The sequence below is a fragment of the Mandrillus leucophaeus genome, unplaced genomic scaffold, assembly GCF_000951045.1.
Source record: "Mandrillus leucophaeus isolate KB7577 unplaced genomic scaffold, Mleu.le_1.0 Scaffold40, whole genome shotgun sequence".
Taxonomy (NCBI): domain Eukaryota; kingdom Metazoa; phylum Chordata; class Mammalia; order Primates; family Cercopithecidae; genus Mandrillus; species Mandrillus leucophaeus.
In genome coordinates this window covers 717003-736233 of record NW_012104254.1, presented here as the reverse complement: position 1 = coordinate 736233, position 19231 = coordinate 717003, and the positions used below count along the sequence as shown (strand labels likewise).

General features: G+C 38.8%; 1 protein-coding gene across 1 annotated transcript in view; it reads right to left on the bottom strand.

The window, feature by feature from the left end:
* The window catches only part of PDE11A (phosphodiesterase 11A), a 522267-nt gene extending 506487 nt beyond the window's left edge, over positions 1–15780 (bottom strand). The window contains exon 1 of the mRNA XM_011991832.1: positions 15625–15780. The gene's annotated coding sequence lies outside the window, so the exon portion shown is untranslated. The remainder of the gene's footprint in view (positions 1–15624) is intronic.
* Positions 15781–19231: the final 3451 nt, after the last annotated feature.

Below are 19231 nucleotides of genomic sequence, written 5' to 3'. Positions count from 1 at the left end.
AAAAGAAAAAAGAAAAATAAATGGTATGTTGTTTCCCACAAGACCTACTGACTAGAGGTTTACATCTGGGAAGTACTTCACTCAGTAGTCTAAAAAAATTTGAAGAATACAGGATCTAACAATGTTCCACTGCTTTCTGAAGAGTCTCTCTGTACCTTCTGTAACACACAAATAATTGCCAAGTTAACTAATCTCACATTTTCACTTCAATTAAATGAAACAACACTTTGTCCTTTTAGATCCTTATGAAGATATAAATTAGAATTGCCTATGCTAAAAGTGATCAATGTTCCTATATAATCATCCAATGGTCTACATATTTTTAAATATATTTTTGTTGGTATGTTATCACCATAACATTTCCTGGTCACTAAAGTATCCTGGTTCCTGTTAACGGTACTACAAAACAAAAATACTTACTTTTTCAGATTTCATCATGATAGAAATCTCTTCTCTGATTAATATGAATCCTTTTCCTACTGGATATGTAATTCAAGTGTAGGAGACATTTTCAGACTTTAACAACTTGACAACTGTAAAGAGTTGTAAAAGTTAATTATTATTTCCTCTGCTCTGTCAGGGCACACCTAATTTAGATGGAAGTGCACTCAAAGAGTAATTTCCTTAGAGGTTCTCATCTTTCACAAAGTAGGCGTTGCACAGATACGGTGCCCATATCAGTTAGGGTTTGAGCAGATAAGCAGTACCACTATGATTGATGTGAATAAGGAATTTATTATAGGAATTAGGCCTTCCACAATTCGAGGAGAAGTTGAGGAGATAAAGGTCAAGAAAGGGACAGTTAAACTATCAGAGGAAAGTCAGTAAGACCACAAAGCAGAACTAGTGAAGAAGACTATGGGAGGTTGTTGGTGTTACAGAAAAAAATTATTCCGACACTGCTTAAAGACAGGAAGAAGGATGTTACTGAAGAAGAGACTACTACGATGAGAGTTTTGCAGTAGGGAGAAAGATTGAGCTCAACTATAAATACAACAAGGTCAAGTGGAGTTTATAGCTAAGAAGCAGGGTGGAAGCTCAGTGGATGAAAAAGCACTAAGAGGAAACGCCAGGTGTAAGAGGCGATTCTGGCCAAACCGACTTAACGGAATACTTGCTGAAGGCAGGCCAGGGGATTAGATAAAAAAGCTGAGGGGTGAGGAATTTTATCAGATACCAAGGATGGGAGATTTTTGCTAAACTAGTTTAGCACAATTCTTGCTAAAACTGTACTAAGTGCATCGAACACAGAGACCAAGATCAGGGCCTAGTCGAGAAGACAGTTTAGATGAGCCTGACTCAAGTCTGGTCAAAGAATCTTTGTTAACGGCTCTGCATCTAGCAGTGGGCCTAAGGTTGTTGTAGATCAGCAGAGCAAGTACTTGGAAAGAAAGCTGCAAGCCAAACAGAGAGAGCAATAACAAGCCTGTGAGGGTAAACTGGTACCTGTGTTGTCTGTTTCTCCCCATTCCAAATCTGGATGATATGAGTGGCCTGAAAAACCTAGGCCCTTTCCCCTCGAAGCTCCACACAGTCCTGGCCCAAGACTCAAAGAAGCTATAAAAGAATATGCAGCACGAGTTGGAAGAGCTGTTGTCCTATCACACAAAGGTGAGCCAACAGATTAGTTACAAGTATAATTTGTACCTGGGGCCCTGAACTGACCTTCCAAATGTCAAAGTTTCTGCCTGACCCCTTTTGAATCTCAGACAAATTTCTCTTGTGACTAGCCCTAACTGAGGACAATATAGAGAATAATTTGGAAGATGCAGTTCCAGCTTAGCTAAACTGGCACAGTATAAAATCCCCACCACACCCAAAAGTCCCTTCATGCAGATTCATCCTAAAATGGACTTAAGCCTCTCAGAAATAATATATATTCAATAATGACACCTATCACAATAAAGTATTTTAATTATTGCATTCATTTGCAAACTTTCTTCCAACTTTTATTTCTTGACAGGAAACATTGCTACCAGCAAAGAGATACTTATTTTGCTCTAAGGTAAACATAAATTCAAAGCAAATTCAACACATTATTTCTAACTACAATTTTTAAAATGGAAATCTACTTAATATTTCTCCATTTCTACCCACCTGCCTTTTTCATCTCAACTCTCCTCATACCATCTTTCTTCTACTTCCCGTAAGTCAAAAGTATTCAAGCTCCAAACCTGAGGGCCTCTCACTTCCCCCTGCAATATGGCTTTTATCAATGCCACCACGTTCATCTGTCAGGGTTGTATAAACACAAACTGTAATTATAAATGTGGATGGAGTTCAAGTTCTTTCTCAGAGAGCTCTCTCGCCTCATGCCAATTAGGATAGGAGGTACATCACCTAATTCTACATATTTGCACACCTAACTGGGCTCTGAGACTGGCAACATCCTTAGCACACTCTTGGAGTCCCTACAGATGTCTCTGCCCTTATTAGATAATTCCTTCAGGGAGAGAATAACAAGCTCAGCTTTTTCTGAACCCTCCCTGGACCCCTACAGGCACTCTTTCTACACAATACTGACACTGGGCTCCATGAGGAGTGCATTCTCCCCGACTTACCAGATGCATTAAGAGTAAGGCTGGGCACTTAGCAGATTTAATGGAACCGTCTGGAAATCACTGTTTGTCAATATGTTCCCCTCACTCTGAGAACTCTGTTAGGATATCTTCACAGGAGGAATATGCTAATATTTTTCTTCATTTTATTTTATTTTGAGACAGGATCTCACTCTGTTGCTCAAGCTGAGTGTAATGGCATAATCACAGATCACTGCAGCCTTGACCTCCCAGGCTCAAGCAATTCTCTTGCCACAGCCTCCCGAGTTGCTGGGACTACAGGCACATACCACCATGGACAGCTAATTTTTGTATTTTTTGTATTGATAGGGTTTCACCATGTTGATCAGGCTGGCCTCCAATTCCTGGGCTCAAGCGATCTGTGCACCTTGGCCTCCCAAAGTGCTGGGATTACAGGCATGAGCCACTGCACCTAGCCCACTAATATCTTAACTTGCTAAAATATTATCCCTATGATAATGGTGAAAAGCCACAAGCAATTGGAGCAGAAGATCCAAGTCTTGGTTCTGGTGCCAGATCTCTGTAGGTGTCAACACAGAAGGTAAAACCCACATCACAGGGGCATTGTTGTGAAGTGTAAATGAGGTAACACATGTCTTATCATTACCCATAATGATTCCAGACCTAGTCCACTACCTATCCCTTTGGTACGGACTCAGCTTCTCCTTCAAGCATTGGGTCATATCATTTCGGTGATACAATACTCGCAGGACTGCATAGCTGCTTCAGGGGCTGCCTCACACTACACAAAGTCACTGTTTCCTTCCACCCGGGTCCTGCTGCAGACCTGCCCCACTGTGTCTCTTACATTTGCTGAAAGGTGGGGGCTCTTTCCACATTTATGATGAAGGTTTTGGGATTTTTTCTCCCCCTCTCTCAGTGTCCCTGCTATCCTTCCCTGCAAATCTAGCTTCATATTACCCAGGATTAGCAGAGTATCTTAATGTAGGAAGATTACATGTTATATGACATAAATATTTAACAACGTTGGACTTGCTTTTCTCCTTATCTCTTTTATATCAGCCAAGGTCAACAATTTGCTCTTTTTTCCCAAAAATATTCCTAAGGTAAGATCAATTATGTGACCTTATTTTCCCTACTTTTTTAAAAGTTGCTTTAAGTATTGTTTATAATAAAAAGCAAACATGTAACCAAGCACAACTTAATGAAAATTAAAGCTAATGTCTTCTATATTTACATTTAAATTACAGAGAAATAAGTATGTGGAAACCATCATCAATAGTAGTTGTTAGGCTTATAAAATACTTTGTGCACGTAGAGACTACTGAACCACAACAGATTTTAGTTTCCTTCCTTTTCCTCCTCCATCCTGACCTACCCCATCCTTAGCAAGCCAACAAAAGAGAGTTCAGACTCTGAAGGGCTCCTGATCAGTAGATCACACACAATAAAAAATACCAACCTTTATTTTAAAATGTTAAACTTACTACAGGCTGATCAAAAAAGATCAAATATGACTTCTTTAAACGTGCAATTTTTGAAATTAGAAATTTTGGCTTATAACGTATTTCTGAAGTGAAGATGTTGCCCGTTTCATATATTGAATAAGATCTTCTCTCTCAAGGCAGGTGATCTGCCTGCCTTGGCCTCCAAAGTGCTGGGATTACAGGTGTGAGCCACCACGTGCAGTCCCAGGGATATATTTCTTTGGGTTCTCCAAATATTCCATCAGAGTCTCTTCTCCCCATACAATACCTACAAAGGTGAAGGTAAGTTTTAAGTTTGTATAGTTACATTTGTAGGGCTTACTTTCTGATCTGACCTACATATGTGAACAAAAGATTAACCTTGGACTCCGTAGGGAGTTATTTTAACTGAGACTTACAGATTCTGACCTGTAAGAAATTTCCAAAATTTGTCTCCACTCCTTGGCTTCTCTGTAGAAATCCAATAGTCGCATACTGTTTAGGGTCTTCTACGGTAAACCAGTGAACTACCACCAAAGACATGTTGTGCTTAAGCAGTTCCTCATCCTCCAAGAATCACAGTGAGTTCCTTCTAGAAAAGGTCTTAGAGATTATGTAATCCAATCTCTAATTTTGCAGATTAGTAAACGATGGTCCAAAGCTTGCCCTAAGATTACAAAGCTACCTAGAGTCATGAATTTATGACTACTAACTCATGTTTCCATGTGTTTTCTACCTAGCCTACCAAGCTGCCTCTATCCAGATCTCCATCAAAATCCACGATTTCAAAAATCCAGTTTTAAGAAAATAGAGAAAGGTTCCTTTTTTTTCTTTCTAAAACCAGTCAAAAAGATCACGGAGAAAGAAAAACAGAAATGCTACCTTCACTTTTGATAAAACTTTTGAGGAAGCACCTATTATAATTGTTATAATTAGAAGCCTACCAAGGACATGAAACCTGGACCCCAGAGTGGAATGACACCTTTCACTAACCATCTCTCCAAAGTAGGTGACACACTCTGAAAGGCAAAGGCATAAGCCTTTGTTTAGCTCAAAAAGAATAGGACATATTAGCTGGCCATGAAAGTCTTCTTAAATTCAGTTTGACACCATGGAGGACCAGGGGAGCCAGGATGAATGAAGAAAACATAAATATGTCCTCTTTGAAAGAAGGACTCTAACTTACATTATAGGGTACAAGAGAAACTGTAAAGGTAACATAACCCCAGGCCTGCCAGTCTTTGCCAGCTGAAGTAAAGAGCCAAATAACAGCCCCACCAAAACATACACCCATACACGCTCAGGTATATGTTATATCTAACATAACTATGGGTAAGGAAGATGTCAAAACTAACCAGAAAACTCACCCATCATCCTTATTTTCCTTTGGCAAATAACTAGTCCAAAAAGACTATCTTCATCAGAAGGCGGATAATAATCAAAAATAACCAGCACAAGAAAGTACTGAAAATACACACAATACACACAGTACACACACACACACACACACATATCACATACATACACACAGCAGAAAGGAATATGAAAAACAAAAGTTAGGCCAGGCATGGTGGCTCACACCTATAACCCCAGCACTTAGGGAGGCTGAGGCTGGTGGATCGCTTGAGCTCAGGAGTTCAAGACCAGCTTTGGTGACATGGTGAAATCCCATCTCTGCAAAAAATAGAAAAAAAAAAATGGCCGGGGATGGTGGTGCACATCTGTGGTCCCAGCTACTCGGGAGGCTGAGGTAGGATGATCAATTGAGTCCAGGATGTCAAAGCTGCAATGAGCTGAGATTGCACCACTGCACTCCAGCCTAAGCAACAGAGTGAGACCCTGTTTCAAAAAACAAAATCGAAATGTTAAATGAAAAATACACATCAGAAGTTACGTGTTAATAAACAGGCAGATGAAAATCATAACCACATTTCCATGGATTCAAAAAAGGCCATTATGAATTAAGGGCTCAAAGTAGAGTATTCTAGTCTATTTTCACACTGCTGTAAAGAAATACCCAAGACTGAGTAATTTATAAAGGAAAGAGGTTTATATGTCTCACAATTCCACATAGCTGAGAAGGCCTCAAGAAACTTACCACCATGGTAGAAGGTGAGGAGGAAGCAAGTACCTTCTTCACAAGGCATCAGGAGAGAGAAGCATGAAAAGGAGGAATTTCCAAACACTTATAAAACCATCAGATATTGTAAGAACTCACTATCATGAGAACAGCATGGGGGAATCTGCCCCCATGATCCAATCACCTCCCACCAGGTCCCTCCCTCCACATGTGGAGATTATGGGGATTGCAATTCGAGATGAGATTTGGGTGGGGACACAGAACCAAACCATGTCATTCCACCCCTGACCCCTTCCAAATCTAACATCATTTTTACATTGCAAAACCAATCATGCCTTCTCAACAATTCCCCAAAGTCTCAATTCATTTCAGCATTAACTCAAAAGTCCATAGTCAAAAGTCTCATCTGAGATAAAGTGAGTCCCTTCCTCCTATGAGCTTGTAAAATCAAAAGCAAGTTATTTACTTCCTAGATATAATGGGGATACAAGCAATGGGTACATACACCCATTCCAAATGGGAGAAATTGGCCAAAACAAAGGAGCTACAGGCTCCACGCAAGTCTGAAATCCAGCCAGGCAGTCAAATCTTAAAGCTCCAAAATGATCTCCTTTGACTTGATATCTCACATCCGGGTCATGCAAAAGATGAGTTCCCATGGTCTTGGACAGCTCCACTCCTGTGGCTTTGCAGGGTACAGCCCTGCTCCTGGCTGCTTTCACAGGCTGGCATTGAGTATCTGTGGCAAAACAGTCACACATGCAAGCTGTTGGTGGATCTACCATTCTGGGGTCTGGAGAATGGTGGCCCCCTTCTCATAGCTCCATTAGGCAATCCCCCAGTGGGGACGCTGTGAGGGGGCTCCAACCCCACATTTCCCTTCCACACTGCCCTAGCAGAGGTTCTCCATGAAGGCTCTGCCCCTACAGCAGACTACTGCCTGGACATCCAGGTGTTTCTATACATCCTGTGAAATCTAGGCAGAGGTTCCCAAACCTCAATTCTGGACTTCTGTGTATCTGCAGGCCCCACACCACATGGAAGCTTTCAAGGCTTGGGGTTTGCACCCTCTGAAGCAATGGCCTGTGTTGTACCTTGGCCCTTTTTAGCCATGGTTGGAACTGGAATGACTGGGAAGCAGGGCACCAAGTCCAAAGGCTGCACAGAGCACAGAGCAGCAGTGGGGCCCTGGGCCTGGCCCACAAAATCATTTTTCCCACCTAGGTCTCAGGCCTGTAATTGGAGGGGCTGCCTTGAAGGTTTCTGACATGCCCTGAAGATATTTCCCCCATTGTCTTGGTGCTTAACATTGTCTTGCCAATTAACTCCTTGTTACTTGTAGAAATTTCTGCGGCCAGCTTGAATTTCTCCCCAGAAAATAGGTTTTTCTTTCTTTCTTTTTTTTTTTTTTTTTTTGAGACAGAATCTCGTTCTGTCACCCAAGCTGGAGTGCAGTGGTGCAATCTCGGCTCACTGCAAGTTCCACCTCCCAGGTTCATGCCATTCTCCTGCCTCAGCCTCCAGAGTAGCTGGGACTACAGGCGCCCGCCACCACTCCAGGCTAATTTTTTTTTTTGTTTTTTTGTTTTGTATTTTTAGTAGAGATGGGGATTCACCATGTTAGCCAGGATGGTCTCCATCTCCTGGCCTCATGATTTGCCCGCCTTGGCCTCCCAAAGTGCTGGGATTATAGGCATGAGCCACCGTGCCCGGCCCAGGTTTTTCTTTTCTACCACATGCTCTGGCTGTAAATTTTCCAAACTTTTATGCTCCGTCACCTCTTGAACACTTTGCTGCTTAGAAATGTCTTCTACCAGATACCCTAAATCATTTATCTCTCAAGTTTGAAGTCCCACAGATCTCTAGGGCAGGGGCAAAATGCCGCCAGTCTCTTTGTTAAAGCACAGCAAGAGTGACTTTTACTACAGTTCCCAACAAGTTCCTCATTTTCATCTGAGACCACCTCAGCCTGAACTTCATTGTCCACGTCACTGTCAGCATTTTGGTCAAAATCATTCAACAAGTTTCTAGGAAGCTCCCAACTTTCCCACATCTTCCTGTCTTCTGAGCCCTCCAAATTGTTCCAACATCTGCCCATTACCCAATTCCAAAGTCTCTTGCAAACATTGTGTTTTTTTTTTTTTAAGACAGAGTCTCGCTCTGTCGCCTAGGCTGTGGTGCAGTGACGCGATCTCAACTCATTGCAACATTCGGCTCCAGGGTTCAAGCAATTCTCCTGCCTCAGCCTCCCAAGTAGCTGGGACTACAGGCACATGCCACCACACTCAACTAATTTTTTGTATTTTTAGTAGAGACGGGGTTTCATCGTGTTAGCCAAGATGGTCTCAATCTCCTGACCTCGTGATCCACCTGCCTTGGCCTCCCAAAGTGCTGGGACTACAGGTATGAGCCACCGCGCCTGGCCATCTCTTACACATTTTTAAGTATCTTTATAGCAGTGCCCCAAACCCCTGGTACCAATTTACTATCCTAGTCCATTCACACTGCTATAAGGAAATACCCGAGACTAGGTAATTTATAAAGGAAAGAGGTTTAATTGACTCACAGTCCCACATGGCCTGGAGGCCTCAGGAAACTTATAATCATGGAGAAAGATGAAGGGGAAGCAAGGTACCTTCTTCACAAGGTGGCAGGAGAGAGAAGTGTGAAGGAGGAGCTTCCAAATACTCATAAAACCATCAGATCTCATGAGAAATCAATGACTATCACAAGAACAGCATGAGGGAAACCACCCCTATGATCCAATCACCTCCCACCAGGTCCCTCCCTTGACATGTGAGGATTATGGGGATTACAATTCAAGATGAGATTTGGATGGGGACACAGAGCCAAATCATATCATAGAGCTACAAAGACGCGAGTAGAAAATGATAAAACAGAAACACATAAATGACAGCAAAAAGGGACAATGCTACTGCTAGCACAATCAGACTTCAAAATACTGATACAAATGAAATGGAAAAAATAGTTTTAAATGATCACTCTAGCTATCAGCCCTAAGGTCAAATGACAGATACAGAAGATCCTCAGACAAGGAGATACAAGATCTGTACAACTGGTGGCCCAAGTAAGACTTTTATAAAACAAATGAAATAGAGTAAAACTATTACAACATATAATTCAAGAAAACTTTCAAAAATAAAAGCACTGAATCTATCAACTGGAAGAATACAACATGTCCCAGGAGATACTGAAATTGATCAATCAAGGCCTAGATATAGCCTAGCAAATTTGCTAACTCTCAGTAAGACTTTTACTGAAACAGAGAGAGAAAAGAATAAAATAAAAAACCAAGTAACTCATAATGGAAAGCCATCAGGCTGGTTTCATATTTCTCCAAACAATAATTCAACATAAAGCATATAAAATCCTGAGCAATTAAAATGTCTCCCAATAATTTTATGCCCAAATTATCATTCAAGTGTAGTAACAATCCCCAGCTGTTTTTAAACATCCAAAAACTGGGACAATATAGTTCCAGTAATACTTTCTTATTGTTATAACTAATAGAAAAACCATCCACCAACCAAAAGATAGACGAAGATAATATGGTAAAATCTGGGAACACTCACTGGTACAGTTTAAATGTGGAACAAATATTAAAAACAACTGTGGTAATTATGGTTACATGGGGTGTTAATGATGTATGGCATATCAGAGTAGAAATAACAACATACCTTAGTGGTAAGAGTTGGAGACTATGAAAAATGGGAAGTTGTATAAATATTTTGACTTTGTCATCCCTCAGAGTGGAGGATAAGCGGATGTTGCTTAATGTAGATCAATCTAATTATAGAGGCACATGGATATTCTTTAAAGTATAAATATGACTATCAAAATTATCAAAAAGAATAATATTGCAAAATAAATGTAGTCAGTAGAGGGACAGGAATAGGAGAAGGTCAGGAAAAGTGAACATACATAATTTCCTTACCACTCATAATGGTAAATATTTCTTTTGAACTATTTGAATTTTTGTATAATGTAAGCATTTCAAAATATTTTTAAAGTTATTAATACATTTATGATTCAATGTGCTCCTACTGCATCCATTAACAAGATTTGACATGACAATAGGCAAAAGATAAAGACTTAAATCCCTTATAAGATAGTTTAGCTAAATATGCTAATCTCATGATACGATTTCTTTAAAGGCCCAAGAAAACCAGAGTTTGTATCCTAGTTCCACCATTTATTAGCATAGAATCCTGGAAAAATCATGAATTAATTCAAACAACTTGTTTCTAAAACCTCCTTCAATTATCACTGCCCAAAAATGCAAGTGGCACTTCAATGCACTACAAAGACATTATTCTCAAAAGAAAATTTTTTTCCATTTACTGATGTTTTTAAAAACACAGTATGGCCAGGCACGGTGGCTCACACCTGTAATCCCAGCACTTTGGGAAGCCAAGGCAGGCAGATCACTTGAGGCCAGGAGTTCAAGATCAGCCTGGCCAACTTGGTGAAACCCCGTCTCTACTAAAAATACAACAGCAGAAAAAATTAGCTGCACATGGTGGTGCATGCCTGTAATCCCAGCTACTCCAGAGGCTGAGGCAACAAAATAGCTTGAATCTGGGATGCAGAGGTTGTAGTGAGCCGAGATCACAACACTGTACTCCAGCCTAGGTGACAGAGTAAGTGAGACTCCATCTCAAAAAAAAGAAGAAGAAGAAAGAAAAACACAATATATATGGTTCAACAGCACCAGTTATTAGGGAAATGAAAACCAAAACCACATGAGATAGCACTTCAAACCCATTAGGATGGCTGTTATCACAAAAACAGAAAATAAGTGTTGGTGAGAAGTTGGAGAAATTAGAACCCTTGTGTATTCTAATTTACAATGGAGTTGTGGAAACATAAAATGATGCAACCACTGTGGAAAAGGATATGGTTGTTCCTCAAAAAATTAGACACAGAATTATCATAGGATTCAGCAATTCCACTTCTGGGTATATACCCAAAGGAATGAAAACAGGGACTCAACAGATATTTGTACACCCATGTGCATAGCAGCATTAGTCACAAGAGTCAAAAGGTGGAAGCAACCCAAGTCTCCATCAATGGATAAATAGATAAACAAAATGCTATCTACATATAATAGAATAGTATTCAGTCTTTAAAAAGATAGAAATTTTGACACGTGTTACAACATAGATGAACCTTGAAGACATTATGCTAAGTGAAATAAGCCACTCACAAAAGGACCAATACTATATGATTTGATTCCACTTATATTAGGTACCTAGGGCAGTCAAATTCACAAAGACACAAAGTAGAATGCCAGTTGCCAGGGGCTATTCAATGGGTACAGAGTTTCAATTTGAGAAAATGAAAATGTTCTGGAAATGGATGGTGGTGATGGTTGCAAAACAATGTGAATGTGCTTAAAATGACACAGAATTTTACAGTTAAGATGTTTAAAATGGTAAATTTTATCTCATATATATTTTGCTACAATTTTAAAAACCACATAAGATTACTGCTATAATCATGAGTTTTGTAAAATTATATTCTATACAAGTCATATGGGATGAAGAATCTTTAAAATTGAGAATTTCTGTAATCTTCTGAAAATAAAAATAGTATAATTATTTGAAACGGAAAGGTCATACATAGAAAACAAAATATGGTTGACAGTGCACCACAATTTTTATTAACACTGAACCACTGACTTCCTGGTTCTTCTTAGTTTTTGAAGTCTGTTTTTAGCTAAGCTGTGCTAATGTATTTTTTAAATCCTTGTTTAGTTTTAAGTCAACTTATTTTAAAATCCTAGCGCAATTAACATAGTAAGCTACTTATTATTCTTATTTCATCAGCAGAACAAATAATAATATTATATCCTCAATTTAGTCACAAATATTACTTAAACAATCCGATTTACAGAAATTTTATTTCTAATTCTTAAATAACGTTAAAACCAAGCCTTATACAACTTTCAACCATTGGCAACAATCTATATAATAAAAGACATATTTGTTATAAGTTTTAATAGTTTTTCAAATCAATGCTATTAAGGAATAAATTCCTCAAATTACTGGCAGTTAGAGGAACAATATTGGCTTAAGACTGCTCTACAAATTAGAAGTTCAAAAACTGTGCTTATAACAGGATAATAATAATAAAATGACTCTACAGAGAAATACTACTCTAAAAATTAAAAAGTCATATAAATGCTAACAATGAAGATGAGTTAAAAACTGATCTATTCAGTAGTCTATCAACTGAGAATCCTACTGCAATAACTGCAATGCAAGTTTAATACTACCTGCCCAGAGTAAGCGCAGACTCCATAGTCCCTTTGCTTCAGACACCAGCTCCAAGCCACCCAAACTTCCAACTAATTGGCTACAAATTTAGGGGTTCCCACAACCTCGTCAACATCAATAATTTATCACTAGAACAACTCACAGAACTCAGGAAAGAACTATACTTGCAATTACAGTTGTATTATAAAGGATACAAATCAGGACTAGTCAGAGGAAGAGACCCATAGGGTGACAGCTGGAAGGGTCCCAAATGAAAAGCTTCCGAGTCATTTATTTGTGGAATCAGGTCTCATCACTCTCCCAGCACATGGATGTGTTCACCAACCAGGAAGCTCAACCAGAGTTCCAATTGAAAGTGTCTAGAGTTTTTAATCGGGGCTTCATTACACAGGCATGATTGTGTGAATCACTGGCCATGTGACTGAACTCAACCTCCAACCCCCATTCTGTTCCCAGAGCTCAGACTTACTCATCTAGCTTAAAGCCTTAATTCTGTAATCACCTGCTTAGTCCTTGCAGCTTGGTCAGCACCCATCCTGAAACTATCTGGGAGTTCACCACGATTCATCGTATTAACATAAACTCAGGTCTTGGTCCCAAGGGCCAACTATAATAACAAACATACTCCTGTCACTCTAGAAATTGCAAGGTTTTAGAGGTTCCTTGCAGGAACCCAGGAGAAAAACCAAAGTATTACCAGTACCTATCACCAGCATTTTTGCACATCCCAACTACAATGATATTGTGTTAATAATAAATATGCTATTTTAAAAGATGATAAAATACTATTGACTTGACAAATATTAAATTTTATTCAATGTACTTATAGTATAAGTACTTTATCAATTATGTATTTATAAATTTATTTACTTAATTTTTTTTTTTTTTTTTTTTGAGACAGAGTCTCACTCTGTCACCCAGGCCGGAGTGCAGCTGTGAGATCATGGGTTACTGCAGCCTTAACCTCCTTGGCTCAAGGCATCCTCCTGCCTCAGCCTCCTGAGTAACTAGGACTAGAGGAATATACCACCACATCCGGCTAATTTTTTTTTTTTTTTAAGACAAAGTCTTGCTCTGTTGCCCCAGCTGGAGTGCAGTGGCGTGATCTCAGCTCATCGCAACCTCCACCTCCTGGATTCAAGCAATTCTCCTGCCTCAGCCTACCGAGTAGCTGGGACTGCAAGCACGCACCACCATGCCTGGCTGATTTTTGTATTTTTAGTAGAGATGTGGTATCACTGTGTTGGCCAGGCTGGTCTGAACTCCTGACCTCGTGATCTGCCCACCTCGGCCTTCCAAAGTGCTGGGATTATAGGCATGAGCCATCACACATGCCCTAAGTTTTTTATTTTTTATTTTTTTTAGGAGGTGAGGTTTCACCATATTGGCCAAACTGGTCTTGAACTCCTGACCTCAGGTGATCCACCTGCCTTGGCCTCCCAAAGTGCAGGGATTACAGGCATGAGCTACCATGCCCAGCCATCAGCTAATTTATTTTTTGTAGAGACAGGGTCTTACTACGTTGCCCAGGCTGGTCTTGAACTCCTGGCCTCAAGTAATCCTACCACCTCAGCCTCCCAAAGTGTTGGGATTACATGTGCGTGCCACCATGTTTGGCCAATTATGTATCTATTTTATATGTAAAAGTAGTCCTTTATTATAAGTCTCCCCCAAATAAAGATATGTTGAGGTCCTAACCCCTGGTATCTCAGAATGTGAGTTTGTCTGGAAATAGAGTCATTGCAGATGTGATTAACTGAGATGAGGTCATATTGGTGTAGGACAAGCCCACAATCCAATATGATTGGTGTCCTTATGAGAAAATGGTTATGTAGAGACAGAGATGCACAGGGATCATGTAATAACAAAGTCAGAGATTGGAATTATGTAGTTAGAGGCCATAACTAGAACTTTACCCATAAAAAGGAATGAAAAGCATCACGAGAAGTATTGATTGCCATAAAAAATTATTAGACTTAGTTTCTCAGTACCACCTGTTGTATTCTGGGTTGTTTGTTGTAATTTTGTTGTTGTTGTTGTTAAATAAACATTTCCAATGGGGGGAAGGAATGAAGTACTGATACGTCCTACAATTTAGATGAGCCTTGAAAACATTATGCTAAGTAAAAGAAGTCAGACACAAAGGGTCACATATTATATGATTCCTTTTATATGACCCAATAGGCAAGTCCAAAGAGACAGAATGCAGATTAGTGGTTGCCAGGGAATAGGATTAAGAGGGAATGCAGAGTGATTACTTAATAGACGCAGTTATTCTGGAGTGATAAAAAAAGTTTTGAAACTAGGGAAAGGTGGTGATTTTACAGCATTATGAATGCACTAAATGCTACGGAACTGTACACTTTAAAATGGCTAATTATGTTACATAAATTTCACTTCAGTAAAAATAATAAAAAGAAATAAAAAATAAAATAAAACCGTTTCCAAATAGTAGTGACTTGAAATGCCAACCTATAAGATATGCTAGGCCCCAAGAAAAGTTTCAAATAGAGTTATACCCTATTTTGAAAAAAGCTGATATATAAATGTCTCTGTCTCAAAAAAGCTTATATAGATATATAACTACATATATATATTTAACAGGATTATATTATAATCTCCATTCTCAGAGATTTTATATATATACATATACACATATATATACACACACATATATCTCCATATGATTATAATATCCAGGAATGACAAATTGCTTTGCAAAGATAGAGTAGTCTTTTCCAACCACTTCGATCTTAACCCTAAGATACTGTCTCATTTTATCTACCCTCTTTCCACCAACAAAAAACCATGCTGAATATACTCTTCAAACTATATAATATTCCTCCCACTCTGCTAAAATCAATACTGCAAATAGAATCACTACTTTCATTATACCACTAAAATATGATTTTTTAAAAATGTAGCTTATACTTTTTCAAGATAAATGTATTACCTAAAATCAAATACCCTGTATAGGCAAAAACCTATGACATACAAGATTCTTAATTCTTCTGATTAAAAGGATGATCAGTTATCCAAATGCAGGTCTTACGATATAAATCCATATTTCAGTAATATGTAAAGAGTGGTCCATTTTTAACGCCGCAGATTAGGAAATTATTATAATGCCAAATCATGTGCTTTATTCTTTCCTACAAAGTATCTGGTTCTCTCCCATAACTGCTAGTTTTTACCTTTTTAGTTTAAAAAGTTTAAAAAACTTTTTAGTTTAGTTTTACCTGCTTAGTTTTTGTTTGCTTCTGTACAAGAAAATCCTGGTGTTTGTCCTGTTTTTCAGTCAAAGAGGCCCCAGAGATTTGGACCAGTCTTGTGTTTTTCACCTTTTTCCACTGTGTGGCACTGAGCACATTTTCGAATGAAGATCTTCTTGCCTGCTTCAGCGTCTCCCATGTTGCTCCGCAATGGAACATTAAAACCACAAACCAAAAATATATATCTATTAGATTTTCAAAGCTGGAGAGAAAAAAGAATTCCATCACTTTGGCTGAAGTGAATGCTGATGACGTTAAACAAAAACATATCATTTAAAGCATGCACGCTTTAATGTCTGAGTGTTCAAAAACACAGATATATTATAGCATCCAATTTCATAAAGACAATCATCTCTTTAATTAGGCTTATTTTAAGTTTCTAGCCATAGCTACTTCAGAAACTGCTATTGGTATCAAACAGGTTTTACTTCAGCCTTCAAAGAATTATATTAATTTATCCAGGTCAATCATAATCCTTTTCATTTCTAAAAAGTGCATGTGCAAAAGAGGATGTAAAACATATAGGTCTAATTTTGCATCCCCTTATTTAAAAATAAGAATAGAATAGGAAAGCTGTTTAAATGTGATATTACTATGAGTATTTATATATCTACAATAATCAAACTGTAAAAATAAAAATTATACAGAAAAGAATGCAGCCATGGAAACCTATATGCAACATAATTTCTCATTTACTTTACATTCTTAGTTACAGATACCAAATTAGATCAAGCATTATCTGAAAGCAATCAGAAATGACGTTAATGAGTTCGGTCAGCATTAGTATGCATTTAATACTAATGTAGTGGAAAATATACAGTTTTAAGTAGTAAAGACTTTACTGGGCTGGGTGCAGTGGCTCACACTTGTAATCCCAGCACTTTGGGAGGCCAAGGTGGGCGAATCACAAGGTCAGGAGTTCAAAATCAGCCTGGCCAAGATGGTGAAACCCCGTCTCCACTAAAAATACAAAAATTAGCCGGGCATGGTAGTGGGCACCTGTAATCCAAGCTATTTGGGAGGCTGAGGCAGAGAATTGCTTGAACCTGGAAGGCGGAGTTTGCAGTGAGCTGAGATCTCATCACTGAACTCCAGCCTGGGTGACAGAGAGAGACTCCCTCTCGAAAAACAAAAACAAAAACAAAAACCTTACTGTATGGTGGTAGATACATAAAATAAATTTTTTACGAAGATATTTTGGTTGAGACTGTCAAAAATTCTGTAACTAAATAAATGCCTCCTCCATCTAAAATGATGTAAAAATTAAAATAATTTCAAACTATCAAAAAATTGTACTTTATCAACGTCTCAGAAGGTTCTCCACGGTGGTACAGGATGACATAATAAAGGCCCTGAATGTGGAACCAGATGGCACAGGCCTCACCTGCAGCCTGGCACCCAATATCATCTCACAGCTCTGAGCCCCTCCCTGGGTCAGATCACTTCCTCCACCCCTCCCTATCTCACCTGCCCAGCCAACTGGGAGCTTGGTCAGATTTCTGCAATAAACACTTGTGGTTTCTGTCCAAAAACAAAGTGTATTTGATGTAGTAAGGAATACACTGTCTGGGTTTTATTTTTCTGTTTTTGTGTTCTGTGAAGAATGAGCACAAGGGAGATGGGGTTTGGGATGGATTTGAACACAAAGAATTACTACTACAGACATCATGAAAATACCTAATTCTTTGAGAGTAGAGTCCTAAGCACATATTCATCTATCAATAGAAAAGAAAACGTTTGTGTTATTCTGCCAGTATTGAAGAAACATATTGTTTAACTACAAGTCAAACAATGGTTTAACATACTGTAGTTAAACAATCTGTATTTTTCAATATTGGCAGAATAACATAAACACTGTTAGTTACTACTCCAAGAAAGGCCAAAGCTTTATACACAACAACCTGCAAAACCAGTATCTCCCTAACTTCTTTAAATCTATGTGGAAACCCGTAACAGTGCCAATAATCCAGGTAAAGGGAAGACAGTTTTCTTTAGGCAGTATCCAAAAACAACTAAGCTATTAACCAATAGTTCAGGTTTCACGGAAAGCCGGGTAAGAAAACTTTACTTTATCCAAGAGAAGCTTACTTTAAAATTTCACACATCACTCAGAGTACTGCATTCAATTATCAGTTCTATTAATTATCTAAATAGGTTCAGAATTCAGTGAGCCTTTGAGCACAGACCATAAAGGATAAAATTTCAGTCACAAAAACATATTTTTGGCCTTTTCACAAAATACATTAACCATAACCATGAAGTTTGTATCATAAAAAAGTCATCTAAGAACTAACTAGATAATCTTTATTTCCAATTTTTATACAAAGCAGAAAAATCAGATTGAGGCTGGGCATGGTGGCTCACGCCTGTAATCCCAGCACTTTGGGAGGCCCAGGTGGTTGGATCACCTGAGGTCAGGAGTTCAAGACCAGCCTGGCCAACACGGCGAACCCTCGTCTCTACTAAATATACAAAAATTAGCCGGGCGTGGTGGCGCACGCCTGTAGTCCCACCTACTCGGAAGGCTGAGGTGAGAGAATCACTTGAACCCGGAAGCGGAGGTTGCAGTGAGCCGGGATTGTGTCACTGCACTCTACCCTGGGTGACAAAGCAAGACTCTCTCAAAAAAAAAAAAAAAAGAAAAATCATATTGATTTTTGTACCAAGTAAATGTTACTAGTAATTCAGGAAACTAGACATTTAAAAACAAACAAAAAACTGTCCTTACTCATAAACTACAGATTTCACATGAAAGTCACGTGTAACATATTTCCATTATAACTGTTAAAACTACCAGCATTAATCACAACTACAATGTTTACTGCTGCCCTCTCTAATTACAGACGAATACTGCCTGTGCAAATACCTACGACCCTCTTCCAAGTGCATTAAAACCAATAGATTCAGTAATAGCAGGAAGGGAAGAGCAGGATAGCAAGGCATAGAATATCTCGAGAAGGATAGGAAGAATATGAAGAGAATACATTTTGTCCTATAATCATTTGGCACTCTAGCAGCATTTCATATTTCAAAAGAAATCTCTCACTGAAATAGGCAAAGATGTGGCATCTAGTATGAAAATGGTCATTCTTCCAAGAATGAAGTAATTTCAACATTAAATAGAGCAAACATCTGTATGTGCTTAGTATGTGACAGGCATATTCTAAGCACTTTAAATATTATTAACTCATTTAGTCCTCACAACAGCCCTGTAAGATGGATACCATTAACATCTCTATTTTTATAGATGTAAAAAATGAGGCAAACAGAGATTAAGTGACTTGTTTACCATCACAGGTTGGTAATCAGTGTAGAAGAATTAATATTAAATCTATAATTTTACAGGTTTAACAATTCCCTTTTTTTTTTTTTTGAGATGTAGTCTCACTCTGTCGCCTAGGCTGGAGTGCTGTGGTGTGATCTCGGCTCCCTGCAACCTCCGCCTCCCGGGTTCAAGCGATTCTCCTGCCTCAACCTCCTGAGTAGCCGGGATTACAGGCGTGTGCCACCACGCCTGGATAATTTTTTTATTTTTAGTAGAGACGAGGTTTCACCATGTTGGTCAGGCTGGTCT